Genomic DNA, 15931 nt, shown 5'->3' on the forward strand with positions numbered 1-15931 from the left:
TGCTGATGCTCACATGGAGGACGGAGGATGTCTTATCCTCCTGTTGCATGTGAACCATCTCACAGAACACCAGAAACACCAACATCAGACAAGAGCACTTTGAAACCAAAATAATCACTGACGAAAACAAGGTTACCATGTAACTAACAAAATGCTACACCTACCCCCTACCCCAGCAAATATGAAAGATGTTTTCAATTATTTCTTTATCAATCATACTTCTATCCTTCCTCTCTCATCTTTCATTTCTATAGAGAAGATTTATTTAGATACTCAGCCATAGAGTTGTCTCTGCTTTCTTCGTACTTATTTTTGGTGACAGCTTTATTAAGATACATTAATAATTCATACACCATACATTTTACATATTTAAAGTGCTCAATTCAATGATTTTTCCAGTGTATTTAGAGTTGTGTGACCATCATAAAAATGAATTTTAGAACATTTTAATCTCCTCCGAAAGAAACCCTGCACCCCTTATCAATAACCCCCAATCAGCTCATTCCCCCAACCCTAAGCAACTACTAATCGACTTTGTCTCTCTGTATATTTCCCCATTCTGAACATTTCCCATAAAGGGAATCTAATAATACATGTTCTTTCTGTGTGGGGAACTAAGGGAGGGCTGGCTTCTGTCAGTTGCTATAGTGTTTTAGGTTCATCCATGTTCTAGCATTTATCAGTACAGCATTCCTTTTTATGGGAAAACAGTATTCAACAAGTATTTCAATATTATTTCAATGGATATACCATATTTTGTTTATCCATTCATTAACTGATAAACATTTGGATTGCCCTTGTTTTCTGACAGCATCCAATCTAGAACAAACCCCTGGTTTCTTAAACCCACCTTAAATCACCCAACTAGAGCCAAAGTCTTATCATAAGTCCTTTCTAATACCATCTTATGGAGATATCCCACAGTTCTCCATGATACATGTTTTTCCTCACTGCAGTGAGTAATAAACCCAAGCCTTTGGTGGTCTTTGGCTGGAGGACGTTGACACACAGATTCTATGTTACTGTAAATCCTTGCTCCAGAATTAAGACCTGGTCTGAGTTATGCCATTCAAATCCTTAGCTTTAACAATCAGCAAAATGTTAGCTCCTAAATGAATATACCCAGGCATCATACATCTCACTATTTATTAGACATATCTACCGTGATGTCCTACAAATACCTCAAATGCAAATGTCAAAAACAAAGTACTCTAAAATTTTATTTTCCTCTGACTGCTATCTTAATTAAAGTCACCACTATCTAACAATACACAATTCAAAAATCAGGAGGCCACCCCACACATGAAATCCCTCAGCTCGTAAACCTGTACTTGCCTCTTCATTTCCACCAAAGCTGCCTCATGTCTTTTACCTAGACTTTTCAATGACCTTCTTGCTACCTGGCCTTCCTCTCCAGCCTTCACTCCTTCCTTTGTTCCTTCCACATGGCAGTGGTGTTTTATAAATAGAAAGCTTATTATGTCATTTTCCTTCTCACAATCCTTTCATGGCTCCCATCATCTGCAGAATAAAGTCAACATTCCTTAGGTGGGCATTTTAAAACTCCTTGTGTTCCTGTCCCTGGGTATTGCTCCAAGTACCTCTGTCTTTCATGAACTCCCTGTGTCCCAGCCACAGCAAACAACTTGAAGGGCCTGGAAAAAGTCACTATCTTTATCATCTTCCCACATTAACATGCACTCCCACCCCAGATTACTTAGCAAGATCCATTTTTCCCAGTCAGGTCAACACTTACTTGAGTGCCCTCATAAGTCACCAACTCCAGGAAGCCTTCCATGTTTGACTTCATGCATCCATAATGCTCTTTCATACTATTTTTTAGCACTTACCACCTACTGAGATTCTTAAAGATGGCATCCTGCCCTGAGGAGACTAGAATTATGCAGTAATAACTATTGTATCTTCACCCTTTAACAGTGCTTCACACAAAATAGAGAGTCAATAAATATTTGATAAATAAAAGAATAGTGCAGTGATCTGATGACCCCAGCCCCAGCCAGTGTCTGACTCCTAACCACATGAGACCCAGAGCAAGGACTGCTTAGCGAAGCCCAGTCAACCCCTAGAGCTGTGGAGAGATAGTAATAATGAAAGAGCATTGTTGTACTCCACCACATTTGGAATGGTTTGTTACACAACAATAAGTGACTAGAACAACCCTGGAAGAGCTATCAGACATAATCAACCTGTACTAAGAGAGGTCAGGAGAGTATCTATGGGCCTGGATCCTGGGGGTGCTAGATCAAGAGGAATAAGGAAGAGTTAGTCTTTGCAAAAGCCCTGCCCCCTGACCCAAGATTTAACACTGTGGCAAGGTTTCTGACAGGCTGCTACGTCAGACCTTGGAAGCTTGGGCACACTAACTGGAGTAGAAATGCTGAGGCAAACAGTAGAAAAAGAATACAAGGCCCAGCGAAGTGGGCATAGTATTGTAGATACACTTCATAAGGCCGAAACTCTACAAGACAATGAAGGCCCGGAGGTCACTCCGTTTACTAAGGTAATCAATCATTTTATTGGCAAGACAGACAGCAATACCATTAAGCTCAGGGATGACTGTCTTCTCTAGGCAAGGCCTGCAATAAGGGATGCTTACTTACGGAGGCTGTCTTTGGCTCATTAATATAATAATTCTGTAAAGCACCACACCATTCTTCAAGTGGGGTCAAGAGCAGATCGGGACTCTATAACAGACTAGGCTGCAGTGCAAACAGACCTTCCACATAAGGCATATGACATAAAAGACCCTAGGATTTCAGTAGTACCTGGCAAGGGAAAGACAATGTACTATAGAGTTTTTGGCAAGCCCTGATAGGAAAATTACAACCTACACCCCTAAGTTTCTGGAGCAAGGCCATACTATCTGCAGTAGAGAACTATGTGCTAGTTGAAAAATAGCTCCTGTTGCTAGGATTTCTTAAAGGGCTGGACCACAGGGCATTAAGTGACCATTCAGCCAGAATGGTGCCTATCAGTTCTGCGAGATCTATGGAGCCATAAGATCAGGTAGGCTTACCAACAACCCATTGTAAGTTAGATGTGTGGTATCGAAGATGATCACAGAAATGCAGGACACAAGAACAGTGCATGGGCCAGGTGTGGTGACTCACGCCTGTAATCCCAGCACTTTGGGAGGCCGAGGTGGGCAGATCACGAGGTCAGGAGATCGAGACCATCCTGGCTAACACGGTGAAACCCCGTCTCTACTAAAAATACAAAAAATTAGCCGGGCGTGGTGGCGGGCACCTGTGGTCCCAGCTACTTGGGAGACTGAGGCAAGAGAATGGCATGAACTTGGGAGGCAGAGCTTTCAGTGAGCGGAAATCGTGCCACTGCACTCCAGCCTGGGAGACAGAGCGAGACTCTGTCTCAAGGAAAAAAAAAAAAAAAGAAAAGTGTAAGTGTCCCAGACCCTCATGTCATTCACCACTGTCATCCTGAATCTCTTCCTCAGCTCTTGTAACTGCCTGACAGAGGAGGAATTAGGCCAATTTTGTTTCACAAAGGGGCTAGCGAATGTGTAGGTGCAAGCTGAAAATGAACCATCCTGAAATACAGCCCTACTCAACTGGTGGTTCTGAGAATCAGGGCTGAGGCTAAGTCCTCTCAAAGGGCAGAGCTTTGATAGTGCACTTGCTCACTTACATTGTGTAGAAAGAAAAGGAATCTAAGGTAAGAATATGTATGGACTTACGGTCTGTGGTGAGTGCCTCTGCTGTCTGTCATGACCCTGGAAGGAGAAAGATAGGAAGATGGGGAATAAAGCAGTCTGTAGAAGAGGTATGTGCCTAAGTCTGTGGAGTGGACACAATTAATGAAGATTTTTGTATCATGTTTTAAGGTTCACCAGAAAGCAACTACCACTGGAAAGCCAGTAAGCAACTAAGTAGACAAAATTAGTTGATACCATCCAGTCTCTGTCATTGACCACCTCATATCTATCATAACGGGCTCATGAACAGTGTATGGAGAACAACAGGGAAGGAGGCTATGTATGGGTCCCACAGCTAGGTTCGCATTCGCTAAGGCTGATTAGCTACTGGTAATCTCCAGTCTACCAGCAATAAATACCAGTGCTGAGCCATCACATATGGCACCATTTCTCAAGTTGATCAACTGCCTCGTTGGTGGAAAGTTGACTACACTGCACCAATGTTACCCCTGAAAGGTAGAAATTCATCTTGACTGGAAGCAATAGATATTCCGGGTACAGGTTTGCCTTTCTTGCTTGGAGGGGCTCAGCCAGCCCCACTACCAAAGGCTTGCAGAGTATTTGATCCATGATGTGAAATTCCACATAATATTTCCTCAGAAAAAGGAGATGTGACAAAGGAAGTGTATCAGAGGGTCACAGAACTATATAACACCACTAGAAGCTACTAGCCTGATAGAGTACCGAATGACCACCTGAAGCCCCACTTGAAAATCATGTCCTGTGAGATGGGACGTCATCCTCCAGGTATAGCATACATGCTCAATCATATATGATGCTCTGACCCTGATAAGTAGAATATAGAGTCCACGAACCAAGAGACTGGAGTAGGCATGATCCTGCTTATCATTATTCCCAAACGTGCACTTGAAGAAGCTGTGCTTCCCATTCCTGAAATGACAGATTCTACATAACTAGAAGTCCTAATTCCCAGAGGACAGTCATAAGGAACATTGCATTAGACTTGAAGCCATTTCTGCAGCCTGGTAACTTTAGGCTCCTTGTGTCTAGATTCCAGCAATCAAGGAAGGAATCACCATACTTGCAGATGTAATTGACCTTGGTCACCGAGGGAGGTGGAACAGGCATTACATAATGAGGGCAAAAAAGAAATTTGGTTCCCCAAGTGATCCAGTGACACATCACTCCATACGCTCCAGTCCAAATTTGACAAGAGGCATGTGTATCAACTGTGGCCTGAGAATGTCATGGCACTAGGGGCTCAGAGAGATGAAGGTCTCAGTCACCCTCCAGAAAGCCACAATACCAGCAGAGGTACTAGTCAAGAATGAGAGTCATCTAGAACAAGTGGTAGGGAAGGGAGATAGTGAGTACATATTGTAGCCTCAAGACTGCTGCATTGGCTAGGGGTGAAGGAGTAGATCCTTCTACTAGCTCTCTTCATCTTGTAGGTTTCCTCAAGAAGAGCGCCAGTCACAGTTCTGGATAATCTGTTCCTAGACAGAGGTGAATGCAGTAGATGAAGTGTATGAATCTGAACAACTTGAGGGAAGGACAGTAGTAGATGCTGGGCTGCTGTCAAGATCCCCCTTACAGTTGGGGCACCCATTCATCCAGCTGCTAGGGTTGTTGAGGGGTAGTGATGGCTCTCAGATGACTCCCTGTCCAGAAATATCCGCAACCAAGGGAAACTGACTCATCTAATGTTTTGCCCCCTCCCTGGGCACAGGCTGCACCCATGACTAGTCTTTCTGGGGACACTAAGACCTGATTCCGTTGTCTCAATTGAGACAATTCTCATGGCTGTCTCAGGTACGGAGCTCGCTGTCAGCCTCTGTTGAAAGTGTGTTGCAATTCAACTGCTCCATTTGCCCAGTTTTGCCTTTGCTTCTCCCTTTGCCTAATTCTCATCTTTCAAGAGCATTACTCAATAAATACTTTGCATAAAAAGCTCAGGGTTGTGGAATCTGTTTTCCAGGAAACTTGAAATACAACAAATGGGTAAGGAATATTCAAACAAAGAGATGATCCAATCCACCTGGCTCAACTGTCACGTTGTCAAGGAAAGAAAGTTAAGTTTTAAGAAGCTTAAAGATGTATGTTTGATATGGTTTTGCTGTGTCCCCATCCAAATCTCAACTTGAATCATATCTCCCAGAATTCCCACGTGTTGTGGGAGGGACCCAGGGGAGGTAATTGAATCATGGGGGTTGGTCTTTCCCTTGTTATTCTCATGGGAGTGAATAAGTCTCACGATATCTGACCCTGACGGGTTTATCAGGGGTTTCTATCTTTGCTTCTCTTGTCATTCTCTCCTGCCGCTGCCATGTAAGAAGTGTCTTTAGCCCTCCGTGATGATTGTGAGGCCTCTGCCGCCACGAGGAACTATAAGTCCAATTTTACCTCTTTCTTTTGTAAATTGCCCAGTCTTGAGTATGTCTTTATCAGCAGTGTGAAAACAAACTAATACAGTAAATTGGTATCAGTAGAGTGGGGCACTGCTGAAAAGATACCTGAAAATGTGCAAGCGACTTTGGAACTGGGTAACAGGCAGAGGTTGAAACAGTTTGGAGGACTTAGAAGAAGACAAGAAAATGTGGGAAAGTTTGGAACCTCCTAGGGACTTGTTGAATGGCTTTGACGAAAATGCTGATAGTGATAGGAACAACAAGGTCCAGGTTGAGGTAGTCTCAGATGCAGATGAGGAACTTGTTGAGGACTAGAGCAAAAGTGACTTTTGTTGAGTTTTAGCAAAGAGACTGGTGGCATTTTGCCCCTGCCTCAGGAATTTGTGGAACTTTAAACTTGAGAGAGATGATTTAGGATATCTGGCAGAAGAAATTTCTTTTTTTTTTTCTTTTCTTTTTTAAGACAGAGTCTTGCTGTGTCACCCAGGCTGCAGTGCAATGGTGTGATCTCAGCTCACTGCAACCTCCACCTCTCAGGTTCAAGCAATTCTTCTGCCTCAGCATCCCAAGTAGCTGGGATTACAGGAGCCTGCCACCACACTGAGCTAATTTTTGTATTTTTAGTAGAGATGGGGTTTCACCATGTTGGCCAGGCTGGCCTCGAATCCCTGACCCCAGGTGATCCTTGGCCTCCCAAAGTGCTGGGATTATAAGCGTGAGCCACTGCGCCTGGCCTGGCAGAAGAAATTACTAAGCAGCAAAGCATTCAAAAGATGACTTAGGTGCTGTTAAAAGCATTCCATTCTAAAAGGGACACAGAGCATAAAAGTTCAGAAAATTTGCAGCCTGATGAAATAGTAGAAAAGAAAAACCCATTTTCTGAGGAGAAATTCAAGCCGGCTGCGGAAATTTGCATAAGTAGTAAGGAGCCCAATGTGCCCAGTCTGTCTCGTCCCTCTTCCTTGTCAAGGTGGCCCTTTACAGCTGCCCTGTTCAATACAGATGAGCCACAGGAACTATTGGGCATTTGAAATGTGGCTAGTCCAAAGTGAGATGTGCTGCAAATGTAGCACAGAAATGGAATTGTGAAGATTTGGCAAAAACAAAAAATGTCAAAGGCGTCATTAATAATTTTAATCCCCAAGACCACGGGGAAAATTTCTCCAGGGCATGTCCTAGCTCTCATCCTTCTGTCTCCCCACACAGAGTTTTCATGGCAACAGATTCTAGGAGAGGGAGAGAGAAATCAGACAGGGTGCTAGTGCCTTAGTCCGCTTCAGGTTGCTATAACAGATTGCTACAGACTGGGTAAATTACATAGAACAGAAATTTACTTCTCGGAGTTCCGGAGGCTGGGAAGTCCAAGATCAAAAGGCTGGCATCTGGTGTTTGGCGATGACTTTCTTGCTTCATCCTCTGAAGGGAGAAACACTGTGACCTCACATGGCAGAAGAGTGGAAGAATAAAAGGGATAAGCTCTTTCAGACAGGCCCCTTTGTATATAAACAGCATTAATTTGTTCACAAAGGCAGAGCCCTTATGATCTAAACATCTCCCAAAGGCTCCACCTCCCAACACTATTGCACTGGAGATTACGTTTCTAACACAAGAATCCTGGGGGACACATTCAGGCCATAACAACGAGATAAGTAGAAATTTCTCCCTCTGAGTCCTCTGGGTGGGGGAGTCAGGGCAGGGTGAGGGAACATGCTGGGGAAATGAGATTGGAACACTCATGCTAATGGATGGACCACAGGCTGAGTTTTCCACTGGATGTAAGAGTTACCTTCTCAGATATTATGGAGAATTTACTATGTGTGCCTCCACCAAATCACACAGGCCAGAGGAGAATGCTGAATGTTAGAGAAAATGATTGAACAGGGCCAAGTTTAAACTCCAGGTGAATGGAGTCTAAATACGAAAGGTAAAACCTGGCAATGTAGTCATGACCACCTCCATAATTATTAACCCCCAATCCTTGGTTCCAGACTCTTAATCCAAAAGGAGAAACATCTATTGGGCATGACTTCTTGTATGCCAAGTAATGCATTGTCTACACTGAAAAGGGGATGGGAGGTTGGACTTTAAAATCAGTTAAAAAGCCTATTTCAAATGCAGATTCTGGCCTCCAGAGATTTCAATAAAAAAGAGATAAGGAATCTGATTTTTCATTTAAGAAGCAGCCCAGAAGATTCTGAAGCAGGTGATCTCTCAGCCACTCTTTGACAAGCACAGATTTAATGTCTCCTAGACCAAACAGGCAGACACAGCAGAATGAAACTCTACAGCTCAACTGCAGGGTGGATGTGCCCAGTCTGTCTCGTCCCTCTTCCTTGTCAAGGTGGCCCTTTACAGCTGCCCTGTTCAATACAGATGAGCCACAGGAACTATTGCGCATTTGAAACATGGCTAGTTCAAAGTAAGATGTGCTGCAAATGTAGCACAGAAATGGAATTGTGAAGATTTGGCAAAAACAAAAAACGTCAAAGGCGTCATTAATAATTTTTGATGTTACACACTGAGATGACAATATGTTGGATTTATAGGTTTAAATAAAATATATTATAAACCTGATTTCACTTTTTAAAAACTTTTTTAAATGAGGCTACCAGAAAATTTAAAATTACATTGTGGCTTGAATTTGTGACTTGCATTATATTTCCATCGGGCTTCCCAGGTCTAGTCAATCCCTGCCACAGAACACCAAGCAACACCTCCATCCTGTCCCCAGACCTACTGCCCTTAATCACCGAGGCCCCTTTGGAATCCTAATAACTATAATTTGTGGCTCCTTGTGTGCCAGAACTGCACTAAAATCCCTATCCATGTTATCTTATTTAATGTTTACAATCACCCTTATGAAACAGTCATTTCAATCCCGGGTTCTCAGATACACTGCCCCCGGTACTGACCTCTTCTGAAGCTTTTCCGGTGCTGTATTGAAAACGCCCTCCTCTCTGTAAGTCCTCCAGCCACCTCTAAACTGCTGGAGATCAGATCCATTTGTATTTTAATTCTCGCTTCCTAGCACATGGCGCTCTGGGACACAGACAGATTAAGTGACTTGTCCACCCTCTGGGTCACAGGGCACTAGGATTTGAATATGATCTGTCTGCAAAGTCCAGGCTTTTTTTTTTTTTTTTTTTTTTTTTTTTTTTTTTTTTTGAAAAGCACTTTACTGAGGAATGACTGACACATAAAAAGGTATGCTTTTCAACCATCACACACCCCAGCTGCCGGGTGGGTTGCTGCGGGAGCAGGGAAGAGAGGCCACTTCTCTTTCCCCGTGATTCTTTTTTTCCTGCATGGGGTTGTATCGCCAAAAAGTGTGCAAATAGATTGGTAAACACTAAAGCTGATCCTCGTTACTGACAGGTGAAAAGAACATCTGTAAGACCCCAAACACCTAGGGAAGTACATTTGTAAAGTGACTGAGCCTGAGCTCCGCCTGTCTCTTTGGAAGCAGCCAAGGTACAGTAAATGCTCTTGAACACCAGGGGGCAGTGTGTGACCGCCGTTTCTCATTCGGCTCCCTGCAGCGCCTCAAAGCAGTTTTTCTCAGTAAAGCTGGTCTCTGCTACATGGGTCCTAAGTCTGAGTCTCTGTCACCTCTGTCAACAAGACTTCCCTTGAGTGACAAAACTGAACTTAAGTAATGTAAGTGCCCACAACAGCTGAAGTCTGAGCAATTCTTAGCGGCAGGAAGATGTTTCTCTTGCTACCTGAACTACTCCTAGAATAGTAGAGCGTCAAAGAACCACAGATATTTAAGCATCGCTGGGCAAGAGGTGCCTGACCTCTATCCCTGAGGGCACTGAGTCCTGTCTGGGACTCTCTATTACGTTTCTTTTCTGTCTTTCTCCTTCCTATCACCTACAAGTAAATCATTTCTGTTTTAAGAAATCAATCAAGGCATCAGCAATGAACTCTGGGTATGGGATGCCCACTCATAGGAGCTCAAAATCCCCAAGCTCCTGGATACTTTCACATGGACGGAATGCTCTCCTTACCCTCAGCATGCCCCAGCCGCAGCTCACCACCCTTGGCCCCTCCCCTTGTGGGGTCCCTTCTCAATGCCCTGCATCTGGGAGCCTCCCTCTCACCCAGACTTTGCCATGACCTTGTTCTGCTCACTCTCCTCTCCTTTCCCTGCCCCTGGCTATTCCCTGTCACCCACTGACTCCGTGGAAGAGGACCCCCTCCCAGCTGAGTTTGTGACCCCAGGGCCCACACTGCTTTCCGCTGGAGGCAGCCAGTGAGTGGTAGACGCATGCGCACGGTCTCAGCTCTGTTACTGACCAGGCAGATAGCCTTGGACACCTGCCTAAACCTCTCTTCTCTTCTGCCCTTCAGATTCCTCATTTCCTCATTTTGGAGCTTCCTCTGGGTCACATGCCAAGACCCCTGGGCACATGTTCATCGCTATGACCAGCCCTGGCCCTCTCCCTTTGGGAGGCAGAGTCAGTTACATGCCTCTTTTGACACTGAGTGCACCTATATCCATGTTTGAAGTGATTGCCTGGGCATGAATATACGAGTCACCGTCCAATTCGCTGCAATAGTTAAAGGGAGTAAGGGGAAGGGAGCCTTGCTGAGTGGTCTGGAGTGAGGTAAAATGAAAAGGCAAATACCCTCCCTTGATGCTTTGAACTCTTCTACAAGAGAGACTATTCTACTACATAGATTAGGACACATTCCTCAGATGAGGAAACAGAGGCTCATAGAAAGTTCAACAACTGGCCAGGCATGGTGGCGCAGGCCTGTAATCCCAGCACTTTGGGAGCCCGAGGCAGGCAGATCACTTGAGGTCAAGAGTTCGAGACCAGCCTGGCCAACGTGGTGAAACCCCATCTCTACTAAAACTACAAAAAATTAGCCGGGCGTGGTGGTGGGGGGCACCTGTAATCCCAGCTACTCTGGAGGCTGAGGCAGGAGAATCGCTTGAACCCAGAAGGCAAAGGTTGCGGGGCGGCGGAGGTTGCAGCGAGCGGCGATCGCGCCATTTGCACACCAGCCTGGGGAACAGAGTAAGACTCTGTCAAAAAATAGATAAAATAAAATAAAATTTAAAAACTCGAAAGTTCAACAGCTTGTGCAGAGTCACTTGCTACCCAAGAGCCCTTGACTCAAGCACATCGGTGTGGCTTAAAGTCCACCCTGTGGCTCCTCCCAAGCTTCTCGTACCTCCGAGTCAAGGGGCGTTGACGGAAGGCATTCTGCTTGTGCCTTCCAAACAGCTGCTTTCAAAAGAGAAACAGAATTAGACATAGACTAGAACCCTTGAAGAAATGCTGGATTCCGTCCCTGCAGGGAAGTGACCGACCAGATCTGTGGAGGGGCTGGGAGCTGCCGTGGCCCTCACAACCCAGCTCACCCCGCGGACTTCAGCGCGAGGGACTCGCAGGCTCAGTTTGCAGGGGCGCTGCTGTCACCCCGCACCCGCCTCCCCAGCCCAGGCAGCCCAGGACTCCCTCTGGCTTATGTGTAGTAAAAAACAAAGGCAGTGTCTGGTTCAGATCCAAAAAAGCCACAGCGGTAGCCACAGAGATTTTTCTTCAAGTCTCATAGTGATCTAAAATTCAGAATGCCAAGCATATTTGAACTGTTTAATAACCCCCATTTCCAAAGATGCTCTGTTTTAGCTAGTGTCCAATCCCTGTATTACACTTCCTAAAAAAGAAACATTCCCCGTGCTGGATCCACATGGCTCTTTCCTCTTCAGCGCGGAGAGCGGAGGTGGAGATGGGCTTCGGTGCTTCGGCTGAACCGGGCCGGTGCGCAGTCATTCCCCGCCTGCACCACGGGGTGGCAGCAGCAGCATGGGCTAAAGGGGCTACTGGACGCGTTTGCAGTTCCGCCCGCTGAGAAGCCACTATTCAATGCCCCACAAACTGGCTAATCCCCAGGCCCTCCACAGGTGTGGTGAGGGGAGTGTGGAGGGAGGGAAGGAGGGCAGTGGCCAGTGAAGTCTTGGAGATTGTGCCTGATGTCTGAGTGTTCTGGAATAGGACTGTCCTTTCTCTCATTGACAGGGGGAGCTAGAGCTGGCAAGAGAGGGCCAGGAATTTTTTCTCTTGCTGGCACTTTGCAACAGGTCTGGCCTTTGGACCCAGAACCCCATAAGGCCAGGTCTGTTCTTTTGCATATGAGACTTCCTCCTTCACAGAAGCTATGACTTCTAGACCAGGCACCGTTGACTTCTGTACTCTTCCCTCTTCTTCTAAAATTTTCTCCAAAAAGCATACCCACTGCCCCCTGTGCTGTGTCCCCTCCAGCTCTGGTCCTCCAGGGTAAAGCCCAGATTCCTTCTCAGAGTGTTTGGGGCCTATGCACCTTCACCCCGAGTTTTCACTCCTGCCAATGCCTTATGTACACCCCATCACCTTCCTTCCTGACTCTCATCTACAGGAGTCCACTTTCCCACCTCATACTGTCTCTTGTACCTTCCTCTCCTCCTCTTCCTCTTCTGAAAGGGCTCCTCCCTAGTTAGTGTTTAACTCATGCTCTTGGAACCCTTCCCTGATGTCTGAACTGTTAATTATAACATGTGCCACTTCCCTGGTGCCTGCAAACACTGCAAGATTTAACTCATCTCCTTCTCACAATGACTCAGTCATCTGAACAGATGAGGACACTGAGGCACAGAGATAAAAACTTGCCTGAGGTCGCAGAGCTAAGGAAGAGGCGATCCTAAATTGCCATCTCTGAGTAAACTCACATATTCTCTGCCTTGGAACTCAGAGACTGGAATTGTGCCACTATGCTTCTCTGTGACCGGTTATGATCAAAACATGTCATAACATCTTTTTTTTTTTTTTTTTTGAAACATAGTCTCACTCCATCACTCAGGCTGGAGTTCAGTGACACAATCTCAGCTCACTGCAACCTCTGCCACCCGGGTACAAGCGATTCTCCTGCCTCAGCCTTCTGAGTAGCTAGAATTACAGGTGCACCACCACACCCGGCTAATTTTTATATTTTTAGTAGAGATAGGGTTTCACCATGTTGGCTAGGCTGGTCTCGAACTCCTGACCTCATGTGATCTGCCTATCTCAGCCTCCCAAAGTGCTGGGATTTACAGGTGCGCACAACCACTCTCAGCTGATGTTTGTATTTTTAGTAGAGATGGGGTTTTACCATGTTGGCCAGGCTGGTTTCAAACTCCTGAGCTCAGGTAATCCACCCTCCTCGGCATCCCAAAATGCTGGGATTAGAGGCTTGAGCCACTGTGCCTGGCCCCAAACAGGGTCATACATCTTGATTCCCAAACCAAGGAATGTGGAGAAGTGGTGAGGGTTGAGATCCCTGTTCTTGCACTTGCTAGCTGAGTGATTTCAGAAAGGTAACACACACACACTCTCTCTCTCTCTCTCTTTCTGTCTCTCTCTCTCTCTCCATTTTTAAAGTGGTGGTAATACTGGTAAGACTGTTGTGAGAATAGAGATTAGAGATATAATATGTGTGTTCAGTTTGCAGTAGAGTCTGTGAGTGCAGTATCCAGGAGTACTCTATTTTGTGGAATCTCCTATAGCCAGGAACTCAGCATCAGTCACTTTGTAAATACAAATACATGCAGCCATGTCCCAATGGCTCCGTGAGGTTTCTTTATTTTTATTTTTTACTTTTTATTTTGAGACAGAGTCTCGCTCTGTCACACAGGCTGGAGTGCAGTGGCGTGATCTCAGCTCACTGCAAACTCCGCCTCCCTGGTTCATGTCATTCTCCTGCCTCAGCCTCTGGAGTAGCTGGGACTACAGGTGCCGCCACCACACCCGGCTAATTTTTTTTTTATTTTTAGTAGAGACAGGGTTTCACTGTGTTAGCCAGGATGGTCTCAATCTCCTGACCTCGTGATCCGCCTGCCTCAGCCTCCCAAAGGCTCTGTGAGTTTTCTAAATAAACACTGTAACTCAGAAATGTGTGATTGGAGGTGTTAAAACTACAGAGAATTGAAGGATGAAAACTTACCAAGAAACATTAGATAGAGCCCTTTCTTTGGCAGTGCATCCCACATGAGGTTAAATCCCATACCTTTGACCCATGAGGGGGCCCAAGAAGCCCCCGCTCTCATTTCCAAAGAACACTCTCCTTCTGCAGACCCCATTTTCCTTCCCAGCTTGCAGCCTGATTTCAGGGTGTGTGCCGGTTCACAGTGACTGCCAATCTGACACCCACCACCCCACCTCATGCACAGGACTCCCCTGCAACCCTCAGTTGCACTATTCAACCCCATACTTCTGGCTGGGATGCTGGCCACATCTAACCCCAGCAGAGTCATTCCTAGACCCCAGGACTTTGGAAGTGGGAGTGAGGAAGAACCAGTCTCTGCAACCAGTGACTGTAAATCTGAACAAAGAACCTGGGCACTGTGGGATCCCATCTCCCACCAGCCAGGCAGAACAAGTGTGCTGGGAAGGATGCATGAAGAGAGGATGGAGAAATCAGAATGTAAAGATGTGAAGAGGATGCCCCCAGAGCTCCCAGTCACATGCAAGCTCTCAGTTCTGCTCTTCCCAGAGGGGATCTCCCTACAGCACCACCATTCACCTGGTTACCTTGAATTAGTCTCTGTTCCTTGGCACCAAAAAATGTCCTATGACATCAAACTGTCTGCAGCCAGAGACCCCAACATGCTGTGATGAGAAAGTGCTGGACACTGGTGACCTTGTCTGCAACCTCACACTGTGTCCTGCCATCCCAAGTAGGTCTTTGAGAGAAGGGAGAATCCTTCCCTGCCATTGTTCTGCATGAAGAAAACCAGAAGTAAATGGCACTGGCGATGTTTCTGTCATCAACAGAAGTCCCCTGCACATCCTTCCAGTTGATTCATGGGAGCCCCACTGTTTGGGTGGATTTGGTCACCTCCAGCCACCTAATTCCCACTTAGAGCTATGATTGAGCTTGGGAGGGGAGTGCCAGCCCAAGCCTTCCCCCTGTAAACCACAGATTCTGGGTCTCCTGCTTCCCCTGGGAAGCTGTGAAACCCTTTCCTCTAAAGCCTCACCTGGTGAATGGCCCTTCATCATGAGCTTAGGACTCATATCCTAGGAAGATCTTCCAGGAACCCCCACAGCCTTCAGTTGGGAAGGTCCCCTCTTCCGCGCCCATGGCTTCTGCTCTCACAGTACTTCCCATCCTCTCCTGCAATGTTGCATTTTTCTCTTTTTCTATCTGGACTGAGAGGTCCTTAAGAGAAAAGTTATCCTTCATTCTTTTTAGCCACCTGCTGGTAATAAGTATTCAGTAAATATCTGTCAAACTGACTTTTCAAAATCACAACCAACCATCACCCCCATTCTTAGCATTTCTGTTCTTCCAAATGGAACTTTAAGATAGATACAGGCTTTCTAGCTCGTTTTCTTCTCACTGTCTCATCCACCCACTCCTAGGAAGTGTAGAGACCCTTTTGGTTTTACAAGATTTGGAACAGATCTCTTCTAGAGAATCTAGAATACAGGGAAAGCAGAGGCAGTAGATAATCATACCTCCCTGATGTGATTACCCACACAGGATTCTCATGGGCAGCTCCGAATCTTCTGGAAATCTGTCCCAGGTTGAGCAAACAAGCAAAGTTTTCACAATCATGTTTTTGGGTTCTAGTTTTTGACTTGCAGATTTGATAGTTATGGAAGTCCTGAGGCCTCTGCACCAGACCAACTGACCCCTGTGGTTTCAACATGTGGGCCCCATGTGGACCACTTTGAGGCAGCTGTTAGAGGTAGTAATGCCAACATGTAGGAACTCTGTGATACCAAGTAAAGAAAGCACTAGGGTGGTATGGGAGTCATGGAAGGGTTGGGGTGAGGGTCAGGGTGAGGGGCTGGTGACT

This window comes from Macaca nemestrina, chromosome 4 (assembly GCF_043159975.1).
Source record: "Macaca nemestrina isolate mMacNem1 chromosome 4, mMacNem.hap1, whole genome shotgun sequence".
NCBI lineage: Eukaryota > Metazoa > Chordata > Mammalia > Primates > Cercopithecidae > Macaca > Macaca nemestrina.